Consider the following 6,415-nt stretch of genomic DNA (forward strand, 5'->3'; position numbering starts at 1 on the left):
ACCAGTCCCTCCCATCAGGAAGTGTACAGCAAGCCCCCATACCAAGTTCAGCAACAAGGGAGGCAGACATCAGAAGCATATTGTCTCCAAAAAGGAGACCACCCAAAACCAATACAAAATGAAAAGGCAGAGAACTATAACTCAGATAAGAGAGCAAGAAAAAAACAAAACAGAAAAGTAGCTAAGTGATCTGGAGATTACCAGCCTCCAAGAAAAAGACTTTAGACTTAACGATTGTCAATATGATTCAAGACATTGGAAATAAACTGGAGGTGAAGACTGATAAGTTACAGCAAACACTGAGCAAAGAAATACAAGATTTAAAGCTTAAGCAGAGATGCAAAATACAATAACTGAAATTAAAAATTCATTAGAAGCAATTAATAGCAGAATACAGGAGGCAGAGAAACAAATAAGCGAGGTGGAGGACAGACTAGTGGAAATCACTGACGTGGAACAGAAAAGAGAAAAAAGATTAAAAAGAAATGAAGAGAGTCTCAGAACTCTGGGATGATGTTAAACGCTCCAACATCCATATTATAGGGGTGCCGGAAGGAGGAGAGAGAGAGAAAAGGACAGAAAAAATATTTGAAAAGATAATAGCTGAAAACTTCCCTAACATGGGAAAGGAACCACTCACTCAATTCTAGGAAGTGCAACAAGTGCTATATAAAATAAATCCAAGAATGAACACCCCGAGACACATATTAATCAAACTGGCCAAAATTAAAGACAGAAAATATTGAAAGAAGCCAGGGAAAATAAATAACATACAAGGGAACCCCAATAAGGTTATTGGCAGATTTTTCAGCAAAAACTCTGCAGGACAGAAGGGAGTAGCACAATATACTTAAAAAAAAAAAAAAAAAAGTGATGAAAGGAGAAAACCTCCAACCAAGATTACTCTCCCCAGCAAGGCTTTCAGATTTGAAGGAGAAATCAACAGCTTTACAGACAAACAAAAGCTAAGAGAATTCAGCAACACTAAACTAGCTTTACAACAAATTCTAAAGGAGCTTCTCTAGGCAGAAAAAAAAAGGCCACAACTAGAAACAAAAGTAGTACAAATGACAAGGCTCACCAGTAAAGGCATATATACAGTAAAAGTAGGAAACCATCCCCACACAAATATGCTACCGAAAATCATAAATTGTGAGAAAAGGAGAGTACAAATGCAGGATACTGGAGATGCGTTTTTAGTTAAGAGACCAACAACTTAAAACAATCTCTTTTATATAGAGACTCCTATATCAAAACTTCAGGGTAACCTCAAACCGAAAGTCTACAACAGATACGCCCACAAATAAGAAAAATCAACTTAAATACAACACTAAAAATAATCATCAAACCACAAGAGGAGACAACAAGAGGGAAGAAAAAAGAGCAACAAAAACAAATCCAAAACAGTTAATAAAATGATAATAAGAACATACATATCAGTAATAACCTTAAATGTAAATGGACTAAATGCCCCAACCAAAAGACATAGACTGGCTGAATGGATAAAAAACAACATCCATATACATGCTGTCTTCAGGAGGCCCGCTTCACTTCTAGGGAAACATACAAATTGAAAGTGAGAGGATGGAAAAAAATATTCCATGCAAATAGGAATCAAAAGAAAGCTGGAGTAGCAGTACTCATATCACACAAAATAGACTTTAAAATGAAGAATATTATAAGAGACAAAGAAGGATATTACATAATGATCAAAGGATCAATCCAAGAAGAAGATATAACAATTTTAAATGTATATGCACCCAACATAGGATCACCTCAATATATAAGGCAACTGCTAACAACCTTAAAAGGAGAGATTGATGGTAACACAATAATATTGGGGGACTTTAACACCCCACTTACAGCAATGGGCAGATCATCCAGACAAATTCAACAAGGAAATGCAAGTCCTAAATGAAGCATTAGACCAGATGAACTTAACAGATATTTATAGGACATTCCATCCAAAAGCAGCAGAGTACACATTCTTCTCAAGTGCACACGGAACATTCTCTAAGACTGATCACATTCTGGGCCACAAATCAAGGTTTGGTAACTTTAAGAAAATTGAAATCATATCAAGCACCTTTTCCAACTACAATGCTAGATGACTGGAAATCAAGAAAAAACTGAAAAAACACAAACACTTGAAAACTAAACAATATGCTACTAAACCAAATGGATCATTGAAGAAATCAAAGAGGAAATTAAAAAACACCTAGAAGCAAATAAAAACAGACACAACACTCCAAAACCTATGGGATGCAGCAAAAGCAGTTCTAAGAGGGAAGTTTATAGCAATACAAGCCTACCTCAGGAAACAAGAAAAAGCTTAAATAAACAACCTAACTTTATATCTAAAGCAGCTAGAGAGAGATCAGACAAGACCTAAAGTTAGCAAAAGGAAAGAAATCATAAAGATAAGAGCAGGTATCAATAAAATAGAAATGAAGAAAACCATAGAAAAGATCAATCAAACTAAAATCTGGTTCTTTGAAAAGATCAGCAAAGTTGATAAATCCTTCTTGATAAACTCATCAAGAAAAAAAGAGAGGGGACGCAAATCGATAAAATTAGAAATGAAAAAGGGGAAGTTATAAAGGACATCATAGAAATACAAAGGATTATAAGAGACTGCTACATTCAACTATGTGTCGATAAAATGGACAACTTAGGAGAAATGGACAAATTCTTAGAAAAGTGCAATCTTCCAAGACTAAACCAAGACAAAATAGAAAAGATAAACAGACCAATCTCAAGTACTGAAATTGAAACCGTGATTTAAAAACCCAACAAACAAAAGTCCAGGACCAGATGGCTTCACAGGTAAATTCCATCAAACATTTAGAGAAGAGCTAACACCTATCCTTATGAAACTATTCCCAAAAAATTGCAGAGGAAGGAACACTCCTGAACTCATTCTATGAGGCCACCATCACCCTGATACCAAAACCAGACAAAAATACCACAAAAAAAGAAAACTACAGGCCAATTTCACTGATGAACATCAATGCAGAAATCCTCAATAAAATACTAGCAAACCAAATCCAACAATACATTAAAAGGATTGAACATCATGATCAAGTGGGATTTATCCCAGGAATGCAAGGATTCTTCAGTATCCGCAAAGCAATCAGTGTGATACACCACAATAACAAACTGAAGAAGAAAACCATATGATCCTCTCAATAGATGCAGAAAAAGACTTTGACAAAATCCATCGCCCATTTCTGATAAAAACCCTTCAGAAAATGGGCATAGAGGGAACCTCAACATAATAAAGGCCATATATGACAAACCCACAGCTAACATCATTCTCAATGGTGAAAAGCTGAAAGAATTCCTACTGAGATCAGGGACAAGCCAAGGATGTCTGCTCTCTCCACTACTATTCAACATAGTTTTGGAAGTCCTAACCACTGCAATCAGAGAAGAAAAAGAAATAAAAGGAAATCCAAATTGGAAAGGAAGAAGTAAAACTATCACTATTTGCAGATGACAAGATACTATACCTAGGAAATCCTAGACACTACCAGAAAACTTTTAGAGTTCATCAATGAGTTTGGCAAAGTCACAGGATACAAAATTAATACACAGAAATCATTGGCCTTTCTGTATACTAACAACAAAAGATCAGAAAGAGAAATTAGGAAAACAATCCCATTTACCATCACATCTAAAAGAATAAAATAATTAGAAGTAAATCTGCCTAAAGAGACAAAAGACCTATACTCTGAAAACTATAAGATGCTGATGAAAGAAATCAAAGATGACACAAATAGATGGAAAGACATATCATGCTCTTGGATTGAAAGAATCAATATTATCAAAATGACTATACTACCCAAAGCAATCTACAGATTCAATGCAATCCCTATCAAATTACCAAGGACATCTTTCACAGAACTACATCAAAATATCTTAAAGTTTGTTTGGAAGCCCAAAAGACCCAGAATAGCCAAGGCCATCCTGAGAAAGAAAAATGGAGCTGGTGAAATCAGGCGCCCTGATTTCAGACTATACTATGAAGCTACAATCATCAAAAATGTGTGGTACTGGCACAAAGAAATATAGATCAGTGGAATAGGATAAAAAGCCCAGAATTAAACCCACACACCTACAGTCAACTAATCTAAAGGAGACAAGAGTATACAATAAATAAAAGACAATCCCTTCAATAAATGGAGCTGGGAAAACTGGACAGCTACAGGTAAAAGAATGAAACTAGAACACTCCCTAAAACCATACAAAAAAACAAACTCAAAATGGATTAAAGACCTACATGTAAGACCAGATACTATAAAACTCTTAGAGGAAAACGTAGGCCAAACACTCTCCAGCATAAACCACAGCAATATCTTCTCAGATCCACCTCTTAGAGTAATGACAATAAAAAAAAAAAATGGGACTTAAACATAAAAGTTTCTGCACAGCAAAGGAAACCCTAAACAAAACAAAAAGACAAGCCACAAAATGGGAGAAAATATTTGCAAATGAAGAGACCAACAAGGGATTAATCTCCAAAATTTACAAACACCTTCTGCAGGTCAATGCCAAAAAAACAAACAACCCCATCAAAAAATGGGCAGAAGATCTAAACAGACAGTTCTCCAAAGAAGACATATGGATCACCAAAAAACACATGAAAAGATGTTCAACATAACTCATTATTAGAGAAATGCATATCAAAACCTCTATGAGGTACCTTATACCAGCCAGAATGGCCATCATCAAAAAGTCTACAAACAATAAATTTGAGAAAGGGTGTGGAGAAAAGGGAACACTCTTACACTGTTGGTGGGAATATAAATTGGTGCAACCACTGTGGAAAACAATATGGAGATTCCTCAGAAAACTGAAAATAGAATTATCATTTCATCTAGCAACCCCACTCCTGGGCATCTATCCAAAGAAAGCCATGACTCAAAAAGATACATGTACTCCAGTGTCCATTGCAACACTATGTAGAATAACCAAGACATGGAAACAACCTAAATGTCCATCGACAGAGGAGTGGATAAGAGTGTGGTATATATACACAATGGAATATTACTCAGCCATTAAAAGGAAAGAAATAATGAGATGAAGTTCCCGTCATGGTGCAGTGGAAATGAATCTGACTAGGAACCATGAGGTTGCAAGTTCCATCCCTGGCCTTGCTCAGTGGGTTAAGGATCCGGCATTGCCGTGAACTGTGGTGTAGGTCATAGACACGGCTCAGATCTGACATTGCTGTGGCTCTGGCATAGGCTGGCAGCAACAGCTCTGATTAGATCCCTAGCCTGGGAACCTCCAGATGCCGTGGGTGTGGCCCTAAAAAGACAAAAGAAAAAAAAATAAAATAAAAAAAGGAAAGAAATAATGGCATTTGCAGCAACATGGATGGACCTAGAAATTATCATGCTAAGTGAAGTTAGACAGTGAGGCACCAACATCATATGCTATCACTTAATATGTGGAATCTAAAAAAGGACACGACGAACTTCTTTGCAAAACAGATACTGACTCACAGACTTTGAAAAACTTATGGTTTCCAAATGAGACAGGTTGAGGGGTCGGGGGAATGCGCTGGGGTTTGGGGATGGAAATGCTATAAAACTGGGTTGTGATGATCATTGTACGACTATATAAGTAATAAAATTCATTGAATAGGGAAAAAAAGGCTGATAGGTGCAACTTAGCTATTAATTTTAATGCTCTTTATTAAAATGCAACAGTAGACAAAAAAGAAAGAGTGGTGAACTAAGGGGGTGCTGAATGATTGTAAATGAGCAGGTATTTATTTCCATTTTTTTAAAAATGAAGAGATGGAGTACCAACATATAGATTGATAAATATGACTAGTCGTAAGTAAGGTTTTAGACTATGTTGTTAAAAAGTTAACAATGATAAATATGCAACTACCAGACTAATTGTATTTTTTAGTTTCATATGGCTTTAGAGTAATGAGCATTACAGTAATAGCTAGCATTTATTGAGTACTTTCTATGTACCTGGGGTTTTTCTAAATACTTTACCCGAGTTAATTTTTAATCATCATAATCTAAGGTAAGTATTATCATTACTTCATTTGGAAACTGAAGCTGAGTCGTGTGTGTGTGTGTGTGTGTGTGTGTGTGTGTGTGTGTGTGTGTGTGTGTGTCTTTAGGGCCGCACATGTTGCATTTGGAAGTTCCCAGGCTAGGGGTAAAATCAGAGCTACAGCTGCTGGCCTATGCCACAGCCACACCAATGTCAGATCCTATCCAGCCACTTCTATGACCTACATCACAGCTCACAGCAATACCAGGATCCTTAACCCACTGAGCAAGGCCAGGGATCGAACCTGTGCCTCATGGGTGGATACTGGTCAGATTTGTTTCCGATGAGCCATGATGGGAACTATGAAGCTCAGAAGTCTCAAGTAATTTGCTGT

This window comes from Sus scrofa, chromosome 7 (genome assembly GCF_054392235.1).
Source record: "Sus scrofa isolate SSC_HxYL_T2T_F1_AM1 chromosome 7, Sscrofa_HxYL_maternal_Yorkshire_Landrace_v2.0, whole genome shotgun sequence".
Lineage (NCBI taxonomy): Eukaryota > Metazoa > Chordata > Mammalia > Artiodactyla > Suidae > Sus > Sus scrofa.